Raw genomic sequence first — 11,267 nt, forward strand, 5'->3', positions numbered from 1 at the left:
TGCAGCTAAATAATTTTTGAGAGCTGTGGAATCTCAGATCAGCTGAGATCTGAGCCTGAGTGTTGAGCGGGTGAACATGCAATCACCATGAACCTGGGAAACAGCTCTAAGCCTGAGGTCCAGAGAGAAGTTAACAGTTGTGTTGTTTGTCCCCCATATTCACTGCACCATCAGGTGTTCAGAAAGTACATATTGCAACACAAATGTATTCCTACTAAAGTTGTATCCCTACCCCATATACATGTGCATGTTTATATATATGTACTATATAAATAAATCAAGCTAAAATTCTGCACCAAAAAAAAAAATATAGGAACCAATGCCCTTGTTGAATGTAAAAATGGAAGTTAGTTAAAAAACCAGCCATACACACACACACACACACACACAAATAATTTCTTTGGGTTGATGTCAATTTTTCTTTTATTTCTCTTCTTTCCTTCCTCTATTGGTTGCTGAGATTGCTTACATCAGGCTATTTGAGCTTCTTTTCCTCCCCCCATTCATCTTATTTCAATGTATTTTGTTTCCTGTTAAGTTGTTTGGCTGATTCTTTAACTAACTTTCATTTTTACATTCAAAAAGGGCAAGGGTTCCTGTATTATTTTTTTTTTTTTTGCTGTTGTTGCAGAATTTTAGCTTGATTTATTCTGTCCCTACTTCACACCTCAGCATTCTCTCAGTTGATAGAGACTCTTCTCTATCACCTCTCCCAAAGTGCTTCTGCATCAGCTAGGATATTCCTCTCCCACATTTTTTCTTTTCTTCTTGGTGTGTTCTCTTTCTTCTTTATTTATTCATCTCCTCTTCCTCTCCTTTGATTAAACAGTACATTTAATTTTATGTATCTATTCTTATATTTTTATCTTTTTTTTCTTCTTTTTCCACCCTTTCTTTGCTGAGGATGGGTGTGACACAGTGGTGGTCTGGCAGGTAGATTTCAGCAGTAGTCTGGCTCAAAGAGGCCAAAATAACTTTCTAGTGTTGGCCACAGGAAGATAGTATTAGGGAGATCATGCTGTAAAACTTTCCTATTTTGCTGTATTTTTTTTCTTTCTTTGGTCATCCTCATTCAATTTTTCCTTCTTGGTTTTGGGGTTCGTTGTTTTTCTTATTTCTGGCAGAGGAAGAGTCAGGCTGTGTTCAGGCTGGTAAGAAGTGCCTGAACTAGGGGAATCCACCCAGCCCAGCTCCACAAAAACCTTGAGCTATAGGCTTGGCCGAAACATGCCTGAAATATAATCTGCTGAAAAATAACGTTTCTGCTATCACTCTCATCCTCCCTTCCTGTTCTCCTTTTCACCTGTTCTTCAATTTTCTTCTATTATTCCCCCTCCACACTTTGGCTTTTTTTTTTTTCTTTTCTGTTTCTTTCTTTTGCTTTTCTCTTACTCTTTCCTTCTTTTTTCCCTCTTTTTTCTTTCTATTTTTCTTTGCTCTTACCTCTCCTTGCTTACTCTTACTCTCCTCTGCCTATTGACCCCACACCAAAAGTCCTCTTCACCATCTAAAATCTGAGACAAGGTAACTTGAAGGAGAGGAGGATGTGAAAAGGAGAAAGGTGCACAAGGAAATGAACAAGAAGAGAACACACATGAGGAAGGACCAAAAGAAAACTTCAGGCACCAGGAAGTATCAAAATAGAGCAACTTCTCCAAGGGACCATCGGGAAATTTTTAAGGAAGACTTTTACAAGGGTATATGTGAAACTTGGTAAATGTAGAATGTAAGTGTCTTGGCACAGTAACTGAGAGAATGCCAGGAAGGGTATGTTAACTAGTGTGATGAAAGTGTGTCAAACAGTCTGTGAAGCTAGTGAATGATGCCCCATGATCATAGTAATGTACACAGCTATGATTTAATAAAAAAAAGAAAAAGAAAGTTGAAACAACTACAACAACAAAACAAAGAAATTAATGGATTTGACAGAAAGGGTATTTGAAAATATGGATGACTTAGACACTAAAGGGATGGGATGAGAAAATGGAGAGAGAAAACCAAAAGTCAGATGAGACATATGTAGAATATAGGATACAGATGAGCTGAAAGAAGTGAAGCAGACAATCAGGGAATGTAAAGAAGCAGTCAAAGTATCAAATATAGATTATACCACGGAGAAGAAAGAACATCAGAGTTAGAGCATAAAGTCTTTGAGTTAACACAGGAAGTTACAGAGTCAGAAAAGAAGAGAGAGAAATCAGAGCAGGAGCTTATAGAACTAGGAGATGCCATGAAGCATTCAAACATATGGATGATAGGAATACCAAAAGAGGAAGGACATTGACCCAAAGGCATGGAAGCCCTCCTGGAGACTATCATAAATGAAAACTTCCCTAGTTTTACTAAAGATCCTGACACATACTTTTCAGATGGATATCAAACTCGAGTCATCTCAATTCTAACAGAACCTCTCCAAGACACAATGTGATCAACATGTCACAAGTCAAGATGAAGGAGAAAACTCTGCAAGCAGCTAGGAATAAGTGCCAATTGACCTACAAGATCAGTAGGTTGATAGCAGACTTTTCAACTGAAACTTTCCAAGCCAGAAGAGCATGATCATACACCTTCAACATCCTTAAACAAAATAATTTTCAGGCCAGAATCCTGTATCCTGCTAAACTTAGCTTCAAAATGGATGGAGAAATCAAATCTTTTGCAGATATACAAGCACTGAGGAAATTTCTCACAAGAAGGCCAGCTCTACAGGAAATACTTAGATCTATTCTCAATACTGCACACCACAGTGAACCACCGCCAAAGAAAATACCTAGAAGCCAAAGACCAAAGCTTAGCTTCCACATGGCGGAAAGGATAAAACTACACAACAAACCATCTCATAATGACATGAATAGAATTCCACCACACTAATCAACATTCTCAACAAATGTAAATGGATTGAATTCCCCACTGAAGAGGCACAGGCTGGCTTATTGGATTAAACAAACAAACAAACAAACAAAAACAAGCAAACAACAACAACAACAAAAGCAAGACATTCATATGCTGTCTCCAGGAGATACACCTAGCCCTGAAGGACAAATCAAGCCTCAGGGTTAAGGGATATAAAACAGTGCATAAAACAAATGGAAATCAGAAAGGGTTGCAATTTTATTCTCAGATACAATCAGATTCAAAGCAACTTTAGTTAAGAAAGACAAACAAGGACACTTCATAGTTGTAAAAGGAACAATACAACAAGAAGAGACCTCAATTTTAAACATTTATGCACCTAACGTAAATACTCCCAGATTTTCACAACAGACCTTGAATGGTCTCAGCAATGTGATATCCCAGAATATCTTAATAGTCAGGATTTCAACACCCTTCTGACAAAATTGGACAGATCCTCTAAACAGAAACTAAACCAGGCTACAAATGACTTAAATCTGACTCTAGAACAAATGGGTATAAAACACCATCCTAAAGCAAAAGAATATACTTTTTTTTCATCAGCTCATGGCACATGCTCCAAAATAGATCACATTCTATGATACAAATAAAATCTTGGCAAAATTAAAGGAATAGAAATTATACCATGCTTCTTCTCAGACCACAAGACTATAATGGTGATGCTCAACTCCAACAAAATTGTTCATGCCCACACAAAGTCTTGTAAACTTCACAACCTTATGCTGAATGATAGTTGGGTTCATAAAGAGATAAAAAAAAAAGGAAAGAGTTAATTTCTTCAAACATAACAACAGTGATGACAGAAGTTACCAGTACCTCTGGGATGCAGCAAAATCTATTCTGAGAGGAAAATTTATTGTGCTACAAGCCCATCTTCAAAAACCCAAAATTGAGTGCATCAGCACACTCACAAATCATCTTGTGAAACTGGAAAAAGACCCTAATCTCAGCAGAATAAAAGGGATAGCCAAAATTAAATCAGAGAATAATGAAATTGAAAACAAACCAAAAAAATTTCAGAAAATTAATGAAATAAAAAGTTGTATTTTTGAAAAGTAAATAACAGATAAACCTTTGACCACACTAACTGGAAACAGGAAAGTAAAATCTCTAATAACCTCAATTATAAAGGTGAAATAACAACAGATGCTACAGAGATAAAAGAGATTATCACTGAATATTACAAGAAATTCTATGCCCATAAATTTGACAATGTGGAGGAAATGGATCAATACTTGGAAACACGTCCTCTTCCTAGACTTAAGAAGAAATAGACTTTCTGAACAGACCAATTTCAAGTGCTGAGATCAAAGAAGCAATAAAATATTCCCCCGCCCAAAAAATGCCCAGGTCAGATGGCTTGACACCACAGTTCTATCAAACTTTCAAAGAGTAGCTTATACCCATATTGAAGAAATTATTCCAAAAAATTGAGGAGGAAGGAATCTTCCCTAAAACATTCTATGAAGTAAACATCACTCTGATACCAAAATCAGGAAAAGATCCAACTAAAAAGGAGAACTACAGACCAATTTTACTAATGAATATATTTGCAAAATTTCTCAGTAAAATCCTAGCCCATAGATTACAGTTTATCATTAAAAAATTCATACATCATAGTCAAGTAGGATTCAGCCCAGGGATGCAAGGCTGGTTTAACATGTACAAATCTATAAATGTAATTCACCATATCAATAGAAGCAAAAACAAAGACCACATCATCCTCTCAATAGAAGCAGAAAAACATGTGGTAAAAAAGAAACATCCTTTTCTACTTAGAACTCTGAAGAATATAGGCTTTGGTGGTGCATTCCTTAAACTGATTGAAGCTATTTATGACAAACCCACAGCTAATATTACACTGAATGGAGTAAAACTGAAAACTTTTCCACTCAGAACTGAAACAGAAAATGTTGTCCTCTATCACCACTACTATTCAAGGTAGTGCTGAAAGTTCTGGCCAATACAATGAGGCAAGAGAAGGAAATAAAGGGAATCCAAATGGGGGCAGAGGAAGTGAAACTCTCCCTCTTTGCTGATGATATGACCTTATAGTTCAATAACCCTAAGGATGCAACCACAAGACTCCTGGAAGTGATAAAAAAATACAGTAATGTCTCAGGATATGAAACCAATGTCCAAAAATCAGTAGCTTTTGCAAATGCCAATAACAGCCAAGATGAGAAAGTAATTAAGGACATAATATCCTTCACAGTAGCTTAAAAGAAAATGAAATGCCCAGAAATATACATCACCAAAGAGGTGAATGACCTCTACAAAGAAAACTACGAACCCCCAAGAAAAAAATAACAGAAGATATTAACAAATGGAAGAACAGACTATGCTCATGGCTGGGAAGAATCAACATTGTTAAAATGTTTATACATCCCAAAGCAAACTACAGATTCAATGCCATCCTTATTAAAGTACTCACTGTACTTTCAAGAGCTAGAAAAAAATAATTCTTCATTTTGTATGGAACCATAAAAAATTCTGTATAGCTAAGGCAGTTCTTAAGGGTAAAAACAAACCTGAGGGCATCAACATACCAGACTTTAGGCTGTACTACAAGGCCATAGTGGTCAAAACAGCATGGTACTGACAAAAATAGAGAACATAGACATTTGGATTTGAGTAGAAAACCAGGGATTGAAACTAACATGGTACAGCCACCTAATCTTTGATAAAACAAACAAGAACATACACTGGAGGAAAGAATCCGTAATCAATAAATGCTGCTGGGAGAACTGGATATCCACATGTAAGAGACTGAAACTGGACCCACACTCACAAAAAATGATTCAAGATGGAATTGAAGACCTAAATTTAAGGCGTAAAATGATAAAAATCCTCAAAGAAAGCATTGGAAAAACACCAAAAGATATCAGCCTGGGGAAAGACCTTGTGAAGAAGACTTACATAGCAATTGCCACAACAACAAAAATAAACAAATGGGACTTAATTAAATTGAAAAGCTTCTGTACAGCTAAGGAGACAAGAACCAAAGCAAATAGATAAATACACAATAGGAAAGGATATTTCCATATTTTGAATCAGACAAAAGATTGATAACTAAGAACTACAGAGAACTCAAATTAATTCACAAGAAAAAAGCCAACAATCCCATAAACCCCTGGTCAAGAGAGATGAATATAACCTTCTGTAAAGAAGACAGACTAATAGCTAACAAACATATGAAAAAATGCTCATGGTCTCTAATTATTAGAAAAATTCAAATCAAAACCACCCTGAGATATCATCTAAACACAGTGAGAATAGCACACATCAAAAAATCTCAAAACTGCATACGCTGGCATGGATGTGGAGAGAAGGGAACACTTCTACACTGCTGGTGGGACACCAAAGTAATACTAACTTTTTGGAAGGCAGTGTGGAGAACCCTCAAAGAACTCAAGCTAGACCTCCCATTTGATCCTGCAAACCCATTACTTAGCATCTACTCAGAAGGAAAAAAAAATCCTTTCACCATAAGGACACTTGCACTAGACTGTTTATTGCAGCTCAATTTACAATTGTCAAAATGTGGAAACAGCCTAAATGCCCCCCCAACTCAGGAATTGATTCTTAAGCTGTGGTATAAATATACCATGGAATAATATCCAGCCATTAAAAAAGATGTGATGAATATTTTCTGATTCATGTTCATGGTTTATACTTCTTAGCTTAATGCCTCAGGAACACGTGCAGTATGTACTGCTTTTCCTTCTTCATAAGTGCCTGTAGAAGAAGAAGCACCGTGCCCTTTCACTTGAACAAGCCCACATTTCATTTCTCTGAAGTTATCAGGTCACAAATTATGCATTACTAGATTGTTCTGATATCTAATATCCAATTAATGGTGTTTGGGTTCCTATTTCTTGCCACTACACTTTGAAAGTCATGGTCTTCATTCATTCCAGTGGTAACTTCTGAGTTCCTTCCTTCTTTTAGTGTCAGTATAATTTTCACATTTCTCCTCATGTTTGTTAAATACATGTCCAGGTTCTTTCTGCATTATTATCATTTTCACATTATACTTCTTTTCATTTGAATGAAGTTCAGAATGGGAGAAGATATTTTCAGGTTATGTTTCTGACGAAGTTTTGATAACTAGAATCCACAGAAAACTCAAACTAATTAATAAAAAAAGAACAAGTGATGCCATTTCATTGTGGGCAAGAGATTTGAATGGAAGCTTCTCTGAAGAAGACAGGTGCATGGCTTACAGACACATGAAAAAACTGCTCATCCTCTCTAATCATCAGAGAAATGCAAATCAAAACCTCATTGAAACGTCATCTAACTCCAGTAAGAGTAGCCCACATCACAAAATCCCAAAACTGCAGATGTTGGTGTGGATGTGGAGAGAAGGGAACACTTCTGCACTACTAGTGGGAATGCAAGCTGAAACGTTCCTTTTGGAAAGAGGTTTGGCGAACACTTATGGAAATGAAAGGAGACCTGCCATTTGATCCTGCAATTCCTCTACTAGGTCTATATCCAGATGACCAAAAATCATTTTATAACAAAGATATTTGTACCACAATGTTTATTTGAGCCCAATTTATAATTGCCCAGTCATGGAAAAAGCCCAAGTGCCCATAGAGCTATGAATGGATTAACAACTTGTGATATATATATATCATGGAATATTATGCATCCATAAAATGATGGAGACTTTACTTATTTTATGTTACATATATGGAGCTGGAACATATTCTTCTTAGTGAAAAGTATCTCAAGAATGGGAAAAAAGTATCCAATGTACTCAGTACTATTAAGAAACCAACATATAATCCCCTCCACTTTTACACAAATGATAAAACAGAAGTGTAGCCCAGAATGAACCAGAGAACAGGAGAGGGATGGCAGGGGACTGGGGAGGCTGGGTGGATGGAGGGTAATTGGTGGGACATCATCTATGGTGCATATTGCAAGGGTACATGTCAAATCTATTAAGAGTAGAGTATAAATGTCTTAACCCAACAAATAATTAAGTGAGGTGAAGGCAATGTTAACCAGTTTGATGTAAGCATTCCAAATTGTGTATAAAATCAGCACATTATACCCCTTAAAGGCATTAATGAACACAGTTATGATTGAAAAAAATTATGAAATAAAAACATCATATTAAAGACAGAGAAAAAAAAAAACGAAAAATCTCTTAGTGTCCATTCATTTCAAATGTAACTTCTGAGTTTCTTGCTTCTTTTACTGTCTGTAACATTTTCACATTTCTCCTCACCTGTGTCAAGTGTATTCCCAATTGTTATCATTTTTAGAGTTTATTTTTATTTCATTTAAATAAAGTTTAGAAGGTGAGTGGTGAGTATACCTAGGGGACACAATGTAGGCATGAGATGAAAAGATATTTTTTGTGACTGAGGAATTTTTGTTGAGAAAATGCCTCAAACACTAAAGAGTGGACACTCCAGGTGCATCTTTCCCCTCACATACTAGTATACTATTTGTTAAATTAGATGAAGCTTTTTTTTTTTTTTAATTGTTGGGGATTCATTGAGGGTACACAGAAGCAGGTTACATTAATTGGTTTTGACAGATAAGGACCCTCTTATATTTGTGTCCTGCCTTCCAAAGGTGAAACCTACCCCCCACACCCTCCCTCCTTCTTTTTATCAGCTCTCCCCATCCCCAACCCCCACTGTGTACTAGGACCTTAATTGTCCACATATCAGAATTGACTACATAGGGTTCTTATTTCTGCATTCTTGTGATGCTTTACTAAAAATAATGTGTTCCACATGCATCCAGGTTAATACAAAGGATGTGAAATCTCTGTCTTTTTAGTGACTGAGTAGTATTCCGTGGTATACAAATACCACTACTCTTAATCCATTCTCGAGATGGTGGGCATTTAGGCTGCTTCCACATTTTGGCGATTGTAAATTGAGCTGCAGTAAATAGGGAAAGGTTGTTTGCATATTTTTATTCAGACAAAAGCTTGATAATTAGGATCTACAGAGAACTCAAAGTAATAAACATTAAAAGAGCCAACAATCCCTTAGATCACTGGGCAAGAGAGATGAATAGAAGCTTTTCTAAAGAAGACAGACAGAGGAATGGCTTATTAACATAGGAAAAATGCACATCATCCCTAATAATTAGAGAAATGCAAATAAAAACCACCATGAAATACCACTAACCCCAGAGAGAAAGGCTCACATCACAGTCTCAAAACCGTAGATGCTGGCGTGGATGTGGAGAGAAAACACTTTTACACTGCTGGTGGAACTGCAAATGAATACAGCCTTTTTGGAAGGCAGTGTGGAGGACCATCAAAGACCTCGAGCTAGACTTCCCATTTGACCCTGCAATTTCACTGCTGGGCATCTACCCAGAAGAAAAAAGAAAAATCCGTTTATCACAAGGACACCTACAGGTGCTTTTAAAAAACTTTGCTCCTTCCTTACAGTAACTCAGCTATAGGACAAGCAGGAATTTTGTATTATTCATAGTTTTAATCAGAACACTGTTACAATTCATTTATTAGGTGTTTTTATTGATTTCCCCATTCCACTTCGCTTTGTTTGATCCACACTTGCTAATACTTTTGCACACAAGGAAGTTCTGAATATATAGATATATTCTATCAGTCCTCATTTATTCCTAGTCAGGAGACATGTTTTCATATGCAAAAATGCAATATTCATGTGCTTATTTTGTTTCTCAGTTGTATTTTCTGTCAAGGAGAATGTTCTTTCCAAAATAAAATTAGAAAATAAGCATCATACTGGAAAGCTTCCTAAATATATTTATCAACTCTGAAATCACTGGATTGTAAATACATGGTAAAAAATAATATTCCATAGAGAACACATGGAAAAAAATTGTGAACTAGCAAATGTAACATTCTCATTCAGTCTAGAATTAACTTATTATCTTTAAAAATGACCAAATGCATTAGTAGATAACTAGTAGGAATATAGAGCCTCCCTAACTAAAACCTTCTAACCTCAATAGTGGCCCCCCAAGACTGCATTTCCAAATGGTTTTTAAAAACTGATGATAACTCAAAACTGGGAAACTGTACATTATTACATAATAAAATCAATAGCAATCAGAAAGAAAAGCCAATTCTCAAATGTAAATTCAAATGATATACATAATAAGACCGTGCTATTTTCTGACATAGACTATCTGCTTAAGCCTATGTCTAAGATATTCTAATGTCCTTTTAAGTCAGTGGGGGGTGAAGGAACCTTGATACCATTTAAAGATGTCCTGCAGGTAAGTAGTTACAAACTTGCTGCTGCACCCTCACATCAAAGTCCCATTCTTTTTTTTTTTTTAAATATGGAACGCTTCACGAATTTGCGTGTCATCCTTGCGCAGGGGCCATGCTAATCTTCTCTGTATCGTTCCAATTTTAGTATATGTGCTGCCGAAGCGAGCACCAAAGTCCCATTCTTAATGTAGGATTCTTTTCATAGGCACAGTCTAATGACCCCACTCCCTCTCTCAACAAACACTGAACTGAGTCAGAGGCCATAAGGAGAAAGAGACCCCTGGCATGAATGACTGGCAGTATAAAGTTACACCACAGTTTGGGACATTGGAAATGGTGATTCATTGAACATGAGTCCAACTCCGTGGCCATCTTTGTGAAATTGCTCATAATTTCTCTTGCTTAGTAATATGATTCTGTACTTGGCATTACCTTCCTTATTATATAAGGTTATAAAACTAAAGAGCCAGGAAAACATCAGAAACTCTCTGCCTCGATTCCAAGAACAAAGATTAGCTATAAGTCACTCTTCATTTTAGGAAGGTTTAAGTATTATAACTAGTTAAAAAACTTCCTCAACTTAAATATTAGCTTACAACATATGAATTCTAAAATGCTATTCCAGTAGGAAATGTCCCTTGGACTATGTCACATCATTCATGTAAAGAAAACAGTATTAAACTAGGAACATAAATGTGAATTTGTTTATACCTGTGTCTGGTCCTTTTCAACTCCTTCAGGCTCTTCTTCCCCTTCTTCTGACATAACAAAGTTGTATACCGTAAATTTCATATAGTTAGTTAGATGAGTTGATTAGAATGATGTGATAAGAAAATATCAGCTTTAAGGCGGCAGCTGTGGCTCAGTGAGTGGGGCTCCAGCCCCATATACCAAGGGTGGTGGGTTCAAACCCAGCCCCAGCCAAACTGCAACAACAAAAAAGCCGGGTGTTGTGGTGGACACCTGTAGTCCCAGCTGCTCGGGAGGCTGAGGCAAGAGAATCGCATAAGCCCAAGAGCTAGAGGTTGCTGTGAGCCGTGTGACGTCATGGCACTCAACACGAGGGTGGTACAGTGAGGCTCTGTCTCTACCAAAAAAAAAAAAATCA

At 36.6% G+C, this 11,267-nt stretch overlaps 1 non-coding gene across 1 annotated transcript; it reads right to left on the bottom strand.

Annotated features, from left to right (window-relative positions):
* Window positions 1–10,221: 10,221 nt before the first annotated feature.
* LOC128589323 (U6 spliceosomal RNA) lies at window positions 10,222–10,328 on the bottom strand. Its single transcript, XR_008380918.1, has one exon. It is a non-coding gene; the product is annotated as a U6 spliceosomal RNA (small nuclear RNA).
* Between the last annotated feature and the right edge of the window lie 939 nt (window positions 10,329–11,267).

Source organism: Nycticebus coucang, chromosome 6 (genome assembly GCF_027406575.1).
Source record: "Nycticebus coucang isolate mNycCou1 chromosome 6, mNycCou1.pri, whole genome shotgun sequence".
Classification (NCBI taxonomy): domain Eukaryota; kingdom Metazoa; phylum Chordata; class Mammalia; order Primates; family Lorisidae; genus Nycticebus; species Nycticebus coucang.